The sequence below is a fragment of the Harmonia axyridis genome, chromosome 2 (genome assembly GCF_914767665.1).
Source record: "Harmonia axyridis chromosome 2, icHarAxyr1.1, whole genome shotgun sequence".
Lineage (NCBI taxonomy): Eukaryota > Metazoa > Arthropoda > Insecta > Coleoptera > Coccinellidae > Harmonia > Harmonia axyridis.
Genome location: NC_059502.1, coordinates 14114764 through 14129361, shown reverse-complemented (window position 1 = coordinate 14129361; position 14598 = coordinate 14114764). Strand labels below are relative to the sequence as shown.

The 14598-nt window shown below is 36.4% G+C and overlaps 1 protein-coding gene across 1 annotated transcript in view; it reads right to left on the bottom strand.

The window, feature by feature from the left end:
- The window catches only part of LOC123673783 (frizzled-2), an 81882-nt gene extending 73230 nt beyond the window's left edge, over positions 1-8652 (bottom strand). The window contains exon 1 of the mRNA XM_045608463.1: positions 8395-8652. The gene's annotated coding sequence lies outside the window, so the exon portion shown is untranslated. The remainder of the gene's footprint in view (positions 1-8394) is intronic.
- Positions 8653-14598: the final 5946 nt, after the last annotated feature.

The window sequence follows — 14598 nt, the reverse complement described above, 5'->3', positions numbered from 1 at the left end:
AAGATGGGAGGAAGTAGTGGCCAGTGATGGAAAATACTTTGAATCATAAATGCTCGCATAAATGTAAAACGAGTTTCGGAAAAAAAAACGGCGGAAGCAAAGTTGAATGCCTATGTACTATCTGGACAAACGTAGAACCGTCAACAGTGTATACTACATAACGAAATTGCATTGATTTAAGTCAGAAATGAAGAAAAAACGTCCTCAAATGCAAAAGAAAAAATTCTCGTCACAAATCGATGAGAATCATGGTCAAATTGAACGAATTGCGCTTCTAACTGCTTGACCAACCCAGCTTATTATCCAGTTCTGGATCCCATTGATTACTAACCTTTTTGTAGACCCCAAAAGGCAAAAAAATTGGCTATAATGAAGAAGTGGTTGAAAAGCCTATTTCGAAAGTAAAGACAAATCTTTCCACAGAAACGGCAGAAGCAAATTGTACGCCTAGGTATATAGCGTACAATGCTCGGTACAATGTTAAAATACCATTTCTCATGAAGAAACCTCTATCTATATAATTTAACACATAGGCATCTATGTGTTAAATTATATAATATTCTGATGCCTTTTTTCTGTAGCACAAATATATCCTGCAAGTTTGCCGAACCATATTCCTATCTCCATGGCTATAAATTGAACCAAATTCCTTAATAACTCGACCAATGCCATATTCAAACTGCCCAAAATCCCAACAGACTTTTCCAACGACCGCACATCGTCAACCTTCTCACTCCGTGGCCGAATGAAAATCAATATTTCAGCTTGATTTTACATCGTCCTACCAACTATACAACACAATACCGCATTAAACATGCAGACCCGCGTATACACCGCCACCATCCACTCGAGATAAATCACGATAATTCGGGCCAAATTAAAAGTTAAACGACCATGAAGTAGCAAATGGTTTCCCGAGAATAACTGTCAGTTATTGAGTAACCTGCAGTCGCTCCATTTATACCTTGCCGCCTACGGTGCCAGAGGAGAAGAAGGATCGTAGCGTGCGATGACTATTCGAAATGCCGTGAGGGTTGGGGTGCCGTCCACCCTCGAACCCCGCGATCAATTTTCTGCCGGTCGCCCAGAGGCGTAGATGGGATAAAGTTCTTGGCGGACTTGTCGTACGGTTGGTCGGGGTGGAGAAATCTCGACGTGGGGGTCGATAATAAAGGGGCCAAATAATTTGGGGAATCCTGTTTTTATTTTCGTGGGTTTTGTTGGGTTTGAAATTATTTATCAGAAATAATAATGTTTTGGGAAGGTAGTCTATATTTTTGGAAAAATAATGTTATTTGTCAATAAGTATTAATAATTATGATCATCAATAATCTACAGATTCTACAGCAATGATAGTAAAAGTAACAAACAGTTATGAAGAAAAATTATGAGTCCTGTACTTCACACGTCATTTTTTGCGGCAATTGCACAGTTGTAGACCACATAACTGTATGTGGTCTCTAGGGCGAACTACGCATGCTCTTGCTTTCCACAATTTTTTTTTTTGAAATGTTTTGCTTGAATTTTCTAAAATTCTTGCCAACTCGAAACTTTGTAAGAAGCTCGAAATGGTTATGTTATAAATAAATGCAAAATCTCATGAATAACGGAAAAACTGATGGCTATATCCTCGGTTATTTCTTTTGCAATATTCTGCTTTTTTGGTTTTGATGATGTGATCAGCTCAAATTTTTGCACGTAGCTTGAATTCCAAAATCTCAACTCCGTCGGTTGTGTGGACATGACAATATTGGGTAATTTTTTCGATAATCTTCTTGGATTTTCTATGGTTCTGGCTACGCGATCAACTTGAAATTTTGCAGGAAGCTTAAAATTTTAATTTCACATTCAAATTTATATTATATTTTTGTACCAAATTTCAGATTGTCAATGATGGGGAATTGATGAGTATTAAGTCCATCTTAATTCATTCCTAAAGGAATATTTAGCAAAGCAATTAAGTTCAAAATTAGCCTTAATGGGATAATAAAATTGTCATGGCGTTCACATTTCATGCTGAAAATCTGAACATCAACATCAAGATCTGCTCAATCCCACATTTTTTGATGTTCAAATGATCTGCTTCTCAAATTTTCCTATTTCGATAAATTTTCACATGGAATATAAGAATAAGTCATCATTTGGAAGGTTAAATGAATGGCTGGGATATATTTAACCAAAGAAATCAAGACTTAAACAACATAACGAAGCGTCACATTTCTATTAAGGTTTTAGAGTTAGTACGTGTCAAATTTCACTATCAATAAAACAGCAAAGTATGCTGTAATGTATGTATGTAATCGAGAAGTGTATGACTCAACATATGATTTTAAATAGATCAAACTAGATTTTGTTTTCTTTTTGTGAAATAATTTAATTCCACTATTCCCCAAGCAAATAGTAATTTACGTAACAAGTCCGGAAATTAGGGTTTTTTTGGACGAATAGACAAAATTCCAGGACGAGCGTAAGCGAGTCCTGGAAGTCTGTGAGTCCAAAAAAACAATTTTCGGGCGTGTTGCGTACAATATTTTTTCGGCAACCATGTAAAATAACACTATCGCTACTGCTTTCCATATTTTATTGCGATTGCGATCAAAAAACATGCAAATTTTTGATAACTAATTTCATATGAACTGTCAGCCGTTATCTCGGTTGCTATGGATTCTATGATTCTTTTCCGGCCTAGTCCGGGAAGTACGTACTTTCCGGACTAGGCCGGGAAATGCTACTTTCTCAGGGAAAAAGCGTCCAGGAAGTGAGCACTTCCCGAACGGTTGCCGAAAAAATATATTTCAGCAGTTCAAATGCACCACAAGTTACGTATAGGTGAAATGATATGAAAACGAAATATTTCCATTAGTCAACACTTGAATGTTGTATTTTAGTTTCTGCAAAATATAAGCTCTGCTAAACAACTTTATATTTGTCAATAATATTAGGTGTACAACTTTGTTTCCGCCGTTTTGCAATAGATGGCTGTTGCGGTAAGTGGTAGTCGAAATAAGTAAATCGTAGATCTATAATAAGCTTAGGTATTTGTGAACATAACGCCATCGAAATATTAGTCGATTTGTGTCTGCATCATAAACTTATTCTGGATTAAACATGCCAGCTTACGAGCCAAATTCTAGTCATTTGCGGAAGGTTTTAATTTTCTATGAAGAAATCTGCGGCTGAGGCTCATCGGATGCTCTTAAATACTTATGGTGAGGCTGCTATTAGTGAAAGAACGTGCCGAGAGTGGTTTCAACGTATCAAGAACAGTGATTTTGACGTCGAAGACCAGCAAGGCGATGGAAGAGAGAAGGTTTTCGAAGATGCAGATTTGGAGGCATTACTTGATCAAGACTCGTGCCAAACGTAACAAGAATTAGCAGGATCATTGGGAGTGATACAACGAGCCGTTTCAAAACGCCTGAAAGTCAATGGGATGATTCAGAAACAGATTGCTTGTGAACAGCTGCTTGCAAAGCAAAGACGGAAAGGATTTCTGCATCGCATTGTGACTGGAGACGAAAAATGGGTTCATTACAATAATCACAAGCGCAGAAAATCATGGGGATATCCCGGCCATGCTTCCAAATCGACGGCCAAACCGAATATTCACGTTTCCATGCTCGGTATTCCCAGTTAGATGTAGTGTATTAGGAGTTGTTGAAACCGACTGAAACAATCAAAGACAATCGTTATCGAATGCAATTATTGCATTTGAGCCGAGCATTGAAGGACAGACGGCCGCAATACAACGGGAAACACGATAAAGTGATTTTACAGCATGACAATGCTCGATCCAATGTTGCGAAAGTGGTCAAGACATACTTGGAAACGTTGAAATGGAAATTCTTACCCCACCCGCCGTATTCTTCAGACATTGCTCCCTCTGACTATTATTATTTAATGGCACACAGCCTGGCTGACCAGCACTTCTTATGAAGAAGTAAAAAATTGGATCGATTCGTGGATCGCTTCAAAAGATGACAAGTTTTTTCAACGCGGAATTCGTACGCAGCCCGAAAGTTGGGAGAAAGTAGTGGCCAGCGATGGACAATACTTTGAATCATGAATGTACAACCAGTTTTTTCACAATAAAGCCTCGAATTTCGGAAAAAACGGCTGAAGCAAAGTTGTACGCCTGTGTATATTTGGTAAAACCCTGTACGCATATATCAAAACGATCTGCGTGAACACCAACAATTTCAAAGTCAAGCCTTGAAACTTGTCCTCACAGAAACCTAGCAGTATTGTTATTTCCCGAAACATCAAACAACCCGGCTAGTCCAAACCAAACAATCAAAATTGTAACACGCTCTTCACAGTTACCAAGTGCCGCATTAGGCTTACACGCAGACGCCTCAAACCTCCAGCGGGGCCCTCCTCGTGGAACCAAGGGGACGAAAACCGACCGCCAAGAGAATAGGACCGGGACGATTCGTATTCTACACCACTGTTCTCTCTCCCCCTCTCTTCTCCCCCCGACGACACGACGAACGAGGCTACCTGAGTTCAAGAGTTCTCCTCCGATATCGAATTTACTACCTCAATGAATTCTTTACGGGGTGTTTTGCCCACTTGATGCGTATTGATTGGTTTCTAAATTAGCGAGTCCTTTCGGTTCGACGCCCGGCGCCGTGTGGCGTCGGAATATAACCTGGATTAATGCGGGGGCGTATCGGACTTTTGGCCGAATGCCGGAGGGGTTGATTCGGTACGCTTATGTTTTTTTTTTGCTGAAAAAGTAAGAGTACATTCTAAAACAAGTTGCAGAATTGGCCCCTATTCCAACACGAATGCGAAATTCGAAAACGAGCGACGAAGGAGCGAGTTTCGAACGCATGAGTGTGAATTGCCTTCTGCAACGAGTATTAGACGATATTTTCTCTATTTCAGTCAAGTTTTTTGAAATATTGTCGGAACTTGATGAAAAATTCAGATTATACATCCTAGTGACTTTTGTATTGTATCTTAGCAGTTTGTGTGACTGTTACGAAAATTGACAGATTACGGAATTTGAATTTGAATCGTACGTTTCGAATTTTGAAATAATTTATAATTACCCATTAAATTCGTTTATTATGTCTGACGAAATCGATTTAACACCACCAGAATCAAGAGAAATTGCGAATAATGTTGCAAATCATTTTACTATATCCAAATTATATTATATTGACAATTGACGTGTGTTGAAATTTGATAGGATCGGAAGTCAGTGTAGACAGCCACAAAACGAAAAACATAACTGTAAATAATGCTGTGATGATTTCATTACAGTACTGTTTTTAGTACTGTAATGAACTCATTACGATACTGAAATAGAGAAAAAGCTCGGAAATTGCGAATATTTTTGCAAATCATTCCACTATATTCAAATTATATTTGTCAATAATTGGCGTGTGTTGAAATTTGATAGGATCGGAATTCAGTGTAGTCAACCAAAAAACGAATAACATAATCGAAAACAATAGTGTAATGAGTTCATCACAGAACTGTACAGAACTGTAATTAACTCATTACCTCGCTCATTACGATTCTGAAATAGAGACAATATTTTTTGTCTCGAAACGAAAGTGAAGGTTATGGCGTCCTTTTACAGGGTTTCAACCTCAAAAATGGTACCACCAGTTGGGGGTCGATCCTACAACTAATTTTCAATAATATAGAGTTTTTCTATGTTTCATTTATATCTTGTTCGAGATCTTGTTTTAGACCTTATAACGTTAAAACGTTCACAACAATACTTTGAAATATGAAGGGAGAATATCCAACGAAAATGAGGAAAGCATTGAGCTTGAATTAGTTTTCCTTATACAGGATGTCCCCCAAATATGTGCGAAAGTTTTTAGATGTGAAAATTTGTCGAAAATAAAAGAGTGACTTTCATTTGAATAAAAACTCTAATGGGGTCTTTTTAGGTAACAATGTTTGGTCCAAAAATGAATTGAACAATTATTGTTGAACAATGAACACATAATGATCTGCATTTTCGCTTTATTTTTCATATGATGAGCATTGGCTTCCAAATATATAATTCGAAAGCGAAGGTAGAGTTGTTTTTCATCTTTGTGAAATACCTTATGATTTAATCCCTCTTTCAATGAAGGTAATAGGAAATTTCATGTGTGTACAGACGGCTTAGTATAGGCGGTTTCGAAATTTAAAATGTAGAGAATCTTGACAAACGCAGCGGAGACCAACAACCTCATGAAATTTTTAATAATCGAAGTAAAAATTTGAAAAGGCGGTCAGCAAACTGGGCCGAAATGCCGCCCCTCAAATAGAAACGCCTGAAGCGGTCGCATCACTGTTTCGCCCCTAACGTCCGCCCTGACAACCTATGTCTTGTCTAGGTTGTTGAAAACTAAAAGAAGATGACAGGAGAATCGTTTTTTTGATTTTACCGAAGTTTTTGCCAATCTTTCATTGAACACTTCGCTTTCCTAAAACGACGTAACTTTAGTATGTTTGCTGAAGCATCAAAACATTTTGATTTTCATCCATTATCAATATCTAATACATTTTCAACTTTTCCAAATAACCAACATATCGAACCACAAAAACAAGATACGTGCAGCGTGACTAATTGTGAATAATCAGAAAACAGGATGAAGCTTACAGCATCGCCATTTCTGGACTTGTCCAATTTGAAATCATCGCACCGAGCGATATTAATAAATCAAACTGAGGAAAAAGTCAGCTGTTTTAACATAACTGGAAAATAACAGGTACACGGACGGGTAGGTAAGTAATTATTTCCTCGCCAACCTAACGAGATAGGTAACTGGCTGCTTCTCTTACGCAAGACGGGCGCCTTTTCGCAGTGTCACTGTCCGCGTGTCCATCATTTATCTGACCACGTTCGAAACGTGCATTAAAATGTCATTATGTTATGAGATACTTCGAGTTGCAGAAAGAAATCGAAATTGCCATGACCATTCGCAACGTTTAACTGATTTAAATAGTTGTATGTTACCTTGGCATGGAAAGTAATGCGTTCATCGACATCGAATTATTTTTATTCATTCACTTGCGGTGAAATGATACTGTCAAAAATTTAGGTGATATCCTTTCAACAAAACATTCGTGTCTGTTGACGCATTTTCATCAGAAATCGGCTTCAGTATTTGCTCCAAATTCTATATTACCTGTCAATTGAAAACAGTCAGAAGGATACGACGGTTAATCGGCATGATTTGTTGAGTATTAGAGCACAAATTCGTTACTGTTTGTTATAATGATGCTAAATCCATGAATTGACTTTCCACCAATTTCATCGTTCATCGACATCGAATTATTTTTATTCATTCACTTTCAGTGAAATGATACTGTCAAAAATAAAGGTAATATTCTTTCAACAAAACATTCGTGTCTGTTGACGCATTTTCATCAGAAATCGGCTTCAGTATTTGCTCCAAATTCTATATTACCTGTCAATTGAAAACAGTCAGAAGGATACGACGGTTAATCGGCATGATTTGTTGAGTATTAGAGCACAAATTCGTTACTGTTTGTTATAATGATGCTAAATCCATGAATTGACTTTCCACCAATTTCATCGTTCATCGACATCGAATTATTTTTATTCATTCACTTTCAGTGAAATGATACTGTCAAAAATTAAGGTAATATTCTTTCAACAAAACATTCGTGTCTGTTGACGCATTTTCATCAAAAATCGGCTACAGTATTTGCTGCAAATTCTATGTTACCTGTCATTTGAAAAAGAGTCAGAAGGAAACGATGTTTAATCGGTATGATTTGTTGAGAATTTGGGCACAAATTCATTCGTGTTTGTTATGATGATGCTAAATCCATTAATTCACTTTTCACCAATTTGGTCTTTGGTACAGGAAAGTCATACATGCCCTTTTTTCGATATTTCAACCATTATCACAAAGCCTCAAATAATTGTAAACATACCAACTTGGCAACAAATATAATTTTCTTGCATTCCCTCTAATAGCCTGAGTAGAATCTTTTTCAATCTATCCCGAATACTTTCTTGAACTGTATTCAAAATTAGTAATCTGAGACTGGGATAGTTTCAAATGGGAGCTGAAAATACCAAAGATAACAATAATGACAGTAGACCATAAAAATCTTATCAAAACACAGCTAGAATTGAATATGAAATACCAATTGCATTATAATAACGTCAATAATTCATATGGAAACATTTCGAAATTCCAGTGATAATAAATGGAGCCAAGGCGATCTGGAGCGATTCTGATTTGTTTACACTACATTCAAATCAACATTCGACAGATTCCAGTCATCGAAACAATGATCACCTTTACGCGATATCTGGCTGAGAGAGAAATCAGATTTCCAATGACACAAAAGTGAATAGGCGAAATTGTGTGACGTTCGTTTCCAAGTGTTTATTTGAGAACCAACCTGATATAACTTCGATGCAATTCTCTATTTAATCCACGGGTTACATGGTAGACACACTTCAAAACGGGTGGCAAATCCTTATTTACGGCTGTCACAATCGAATCACAGAACTGCAACTGTTCACATCGATGGTTAGCCACAGACACCAAAGTTGGAAACAGTCCGGAAAATCGTCGGAACTCTGCGATCGACAACGCGCCTCCTACACCGTGGCGAAACAAGAACTGAGCGCACTTAACTAACGAGGCGAGAGAAATAGCGTCCGTTTCTACTCGCTGCGCCGGGAGCGCGAGAGATAGCGCTATCGAGAGAGATGCCGCGAACGGTGTCGTAGACATCCGGATCGGGCCGATCGCGAATGGGGATATTTCGGTGTAGAACTCGGAACTCCTCGTTCTCCCGTTGGGTTTATATCGCGACGCGTAGCGTCTATCCCGTTTTCGGGGCGTCGTTCTGGAAATTACCGGGGAAAACACTTCGTCATTCGAAATAAAAGCTCCACTTCCTATCTCCTGCATTTCCGTGGCAGCGGAAAGTAATCCCGGTAAATGTTGAGGAAGTGCGTTGGGTGTAATGAGGAGTTCTTGGAGATATTTCGAAAGTGGAGTTGTGAGGAATATGAATTTCTCGCAGAAATGCTTCCTGAATTTTATACAACTTCTTAGAACCGTTCGGAAGATTTGTTGTGGTAGTTTCATCGTAATATATTTAGGAAAATTGTATAAGTAGAAATTTTCATGTATTGGGATAGGTTAAAATTCATAAAGACGTCTCAAATCTTATTATAACAGTCTTTCTCACATAATAAGCATCACCAAATAGCAAATAACAATAAAATCTTCGAATGAAGTGGTTATATATAGGTACTGCTATTAGCTATTTGGTTAGCATAAAATGAAAGTGGAGTTGTAAGGAATATGAATTTCTCGCCGAAACGCTTCCAGAATTTCAAACAACTGCTTTGAACCAACCGGAAGATTTGTTGTGGTATTATCATCGTAATATCCTCAGGAAAATTGTATAAGTAGAAATTTTCATGTGTTGAGGTAGGTTGATGTTCAGTGAACGTTGAGAAGTTCATGGAGACGCTTCACATCTCATTATTAAAGTCTTTCTCACATAATAAGCATCAAATAGCAAATAACAATAACATTTTCAAATGAATTGGTTATACTGCTATTTGCTATTTGATTCGCATAAATGGTAACATTTTGGACATTTGTTACTGTTAAGGCTTATACAGGAAAAGGAAGACTTTCTCTGTGGTTCAACTCTATGCTTACTCGCATCATGGTGTCACCTGTATCGAGTGCTTCCCTAATAATTAGTACACATTAGTACAGTTATTACAATTACAGTTCTGTTCGATGTATGTGTTCTCTCGCTTAACAAGTCAAATTAAACAAGTTAAAATCATTATTATATTTTCCTTCATCCACAATCAACATTATACAATAATAAACAGTCCTTCGAACAAGAACCAACAGTTTTGGTATTTCGAGCCAGAAAAAACAACATTTTGATACTTCGAGCCAAACAAAATCCAATGTATTTTGGTCCTTCGAGCCGGATTTGAAGGCCGCTGACAAATCTGCAAAATATCTTTTAGTTCGGGTTGTGAAAAATGCTCATTTCACCTTTGAAGGTTTTATACTGTTATTTTTCAGATTGAAGCTATGATCAATATGTAACACTCCACTCAATAAATCTCAGGTCTAGTAAAAGTACTTTTTTTTATTAAAAATTCGACTTTATTCTTCAAAAGTGACATTTTCAAGGGTGATAAATGTTTTCCAACGCTCTTCTAACTTGTCAATACCTCTTCTGAAGGAAGATTAGTGTTTACTTTCGAATTAGGCTTCAACATCAGCAATGACTACTTTATTAGAGCCAAATTTCTTTCCCTGGAGCATTCTTCAGAGGCCTACAAGAAGACAGTGATCACTGGCTTCTAGATATGGAGAATAAGCTGGATGGTTAAGCAGTTGGAAGCGCAGTTCGTTCATTTTGATCATAGTTTTCATCGATTTGTAACGAGATTTGTCTTGGTGAAAAGATTTTTTTTTCTTTTGCATTTGAGGACGTTTTAATTAATTTCTTGAATTTTCCGAAATTTTGTCACGCATCTTATCTGTGCGGCAGTAACAAGGCTTATTGATTGACATGGTAAATGAAGATGACACGATAATAACATTATGACAATCATTTATTAGTAGGTACAATGTTTCATGCTTTGAGTGAATTACTAGCTAGTATTATTGAATATTTTTCTGAAATGAATCGAAATCCGTGAATTTTGGAACAAAATGCAATAATTTTCATGAATTCGATCGTTCTGATTATGATATAAGAAGAAACAAGTTGAAGTGAAGTGTTTTAGTACTATAACGATTCTATAAAGAGAGCATTCTTCATAAAAGGCTTTAACTATCCGTAAGAACACCTACCATGTTAGTACCTAGTTGTTAAATTTATTTGTTTTAACCATCTATTATGAAGTAAGTCAGCTCATCTATCTAATAGCTGGCTCTATTAAAAAAATGTTCTAGTCAAAAACATCGATAACCCTGAAAATTTCAAATGAAATTCAATGGTTATAATAATATAATAGGAAGAATTCAATTTATCGAAAAATAAATTGAAAATTGCCAATTAAGTAATACTTTTGTGTAGAAATAACTCTATATTCTACATGGAAATAGTCCTTTGTATCGAATCCCTCACTTTATGTTCATTTATTGTAGGCAGATAGACACTATGCTACGGCTGTATAAGATATAAATATAGGTATAATCAATTCTCATTAATTCCAAATGTCATATATTCAAAGCCGTACAATGAGAAAATAATGGAAAGTATAAATTTTCATTCACGGAGTGGATCTCAGAGGAACCATTAGTCAATACTATCGGTATACGCGATACTTTTCGCAATTTATCTACAGGGAGTCAATGACATCTACGACCACGATTTTCATGCTTTCAAAGCTTCACACTGTAGTATCGCGGAAATGGAAGACACAATTCGCGATACGCCTTCATTGCAAGGTCAACATTTATCATTCCTCTTTCGTAACAATCGCGAAAAAGTTCCACAAATGATTGCAAAAAAACTGGCCAATAAAACAAAACTAGGGAATCCAATCCCGCAAATGCGGGATCCCTCTGAAATTCTGGGGGATCAAAATTGCGGGATTTTCCGTATGGGATCTGCAGGATTCAATATTAAAATTGCATGTTAGATAATAAAAGCGCAAACGTCATTTGAAACGTCCCAGAAAGCAATAAACCAATCATAAGTTAGGGACGAAGATGCAACACTAGTTACTGTTAAAACTACATTATGATTCATGATCAGCATTTTGAAAAGGCATTATAACTCGACTTGAGTAAAGAAATGGTTAAAGCTTTATTTTCTAGAATAAAAGAGGGCCGTTCATTAATGACAAGTATGGTACCATATTTAGAAAAACCAGGCAAATATCTGGAATTTCTGGGAAACAGTCAATGTCTACAAATGGCCAAGAAGATACATCTATACTTCATAGCACATACCTGAAAAAAAAATTTTCGAAAAATTTTCGTAAAATTTTCCATACCTAACCCTTAGAAAATTTGAAAAAAAATTAAAAGTTCCTTCATGGGACTATTGTACCATTTTATTGTTTGAGTCGACTATGTAGATCACAAAAATGCTTGCAGTTTGGCGATTTTCAAGTCAAGAAGTTGGTTAAAAAGTCAAGCTACTTGATGAATCCCTATTCTCAGTCCAAATTGATTTGAAGTTGAAGTCATTTATGGTGGTCACAGTAAAACAAAATATTAACCAAATTTCAATCACTTTCCAAACTGCAAAAAACTGAATGACCCTGCAAAAAAACTCCACGTGATTATAAATAAAATATATGAATAAAAAAAATTAACGATCCGCTATACAATCTTTTTCAATGATGAATAACATGTAATTTTTTAATAGAATCTAAGAACTTATTCTGCCGCATTCTGGAATTAATTTTTTTCTAGCCTATGAATGTCTCCTTTTATCACCTTTTTCAGTCATCTATTTTTAGTATCAGGTCGGGTTCTCACAAAATCAACCCTAATCTGTCATCGCTGACTTTTAGTACCCTTGTATATGTGTCCATGGATTCATTTTATATTAATGTTACTCAATTTCCTGCTTCAAGAACTATAATTCTTTCATCGTCTTCTGAATTATCTTCAACTTATGCGACGGATATGTGAAGAGGCAGTAATTTCAACAAGGTTCTAAGGTTAGTTTGTCAGCAATCGTTGGAATCCCTTTGTTTTTCGCAATTTGAAATATTTGGTGAACTTTTTTTTTAATCTTCTATGATTTCGGTGATTCGAGCAACATGATATTTTGTATCAAGCTGAATTGTTATTTTTTCACCTTCACACGTGAAATTTCAACTCGATCAGATCATTTCGTCACAATGTTTGTAAGCCCTAGAAACTTGAAATTTTCAGGCTAGGTTGGAATCTCGAATTCGTTAATAGCTAAATTCTACTATGATAAACTTTGACAGGTGAAAGCTGTACTCATTCTGAAGATTTCTTTTCCTATGAACATTGGCCCGGTTCGTATTCATTTAGGAGTTACAAGAATTTGAAAAAAAAAATTTTTCCTGTTCGAGTCAGAAATATGTTTGAACTTAAACATTGCATCAACCTTCTTCCACCTTCTGCTTGAACGCAAGCATTTGTTGATGAAATATGATTTCAACATTGTATAGACAAGCTGCTTATTAAGTCCCCATAAATGAAAATCTAACGGACTGAGATCTGGTTGACGAGGTGGCCATGGCTTCAGTTCCCTTGACCTATCCTTTCATTAGGGAAATTTTCATTCAACTAAGCAGCTACTCGTTTCCCTCTGTGTGGTGGTGCACCATGGGGATGACGCAATTTCCTTCATTGTTCACCTCTAGATCTTCGATTCAGTAAAAAAATTTGTGCTCCAAAAGAAATTATACAAATCTGGAATCAAATGATCATTTTTAACATATACTTGCAACAAATCATTGTTGAAATTACCACCCCAACCGTTGGCACTAAAAAATTGTTGAAATTGTCTTGGTCTAATGGTTTATGAATTTTGCAGTGCCAATACATGTTCATTTCGATTGTTGTTGATAACGTCCATGAAAATAACTTTCAATTGGAATGTCGATGCAAAAATTAAGTTGAAAATCTTATGAAGGGAAGGACCTATGAGAAAAAAACTGGAAAAAAATCACACTTCAACAACCTCTATCTGAAAAACAAAACGTTTGCGGATATTTTTCTCAAAATGTACTTTCAATTTAGGAACTCCCTGTATACATTCCTGTGGTCATTGAAACATCGAACATTTCTTTTCAATATTCTCCTCGAATTATTCTGGATTCATCTCTATAGCAAAATGACCTATCAATGCATTTCTGGTTTTGCATCAATAAGTATTTGCACATCTCTTTTTTTCTTCAATCCTTTTATTCTGTGAATTGGACAGATTAGTATAGAAAAACAATGCTATTCAACTCGAATTTCGTTAACTACTTCAATTGGAAGGATCGCTTGAATCCACAACAATTAATGAGATATTATAGGACAAAATACCCTTTCAATAGAAATAACATTGAATCATCCAACCACTAACAATCAAAACAAAAAAATGGTAAAACCACATTCCACATATCTGATTTACACTCCCTTCGCGGTTTACAAAGAGGAAAATTAATTAGGATATAAAATTACCCAAACAAGGTGGTAGACATGTCCAGAATGCCAAGTAGACTCGGTTTTGACTGCCTACAAACGCAAGGATTATAAAGAAATTTGTCGCGATATAACTTCAAGGAACGAGATTCTGGTTTTGTCCGGCCGAGGATAGAATGCCATCGTCAAATTCACAGCATGAGTCGACATCCAAAGGTTTCTATTTCACGTAGGAAGGTGGCCCGAATCTTCTTCAAGACGCCGACCGGGGTCATAAAGATACCTTGGAAATGTGGACTGTCAAAATAGTTTTTGTACAATCGCCGCTGCTTCTTCGTTAATGGTACGGAATAGGATATCTCTTGAAATTTGATTACATATTCAGAAATTCAGAATGATATTTGAGTAGATGGGTGAGACAAATTGAAGATATTTTGTTAATATGTGGGTATAGTATATCCAATGTCAGAATATTTCTGAGCCT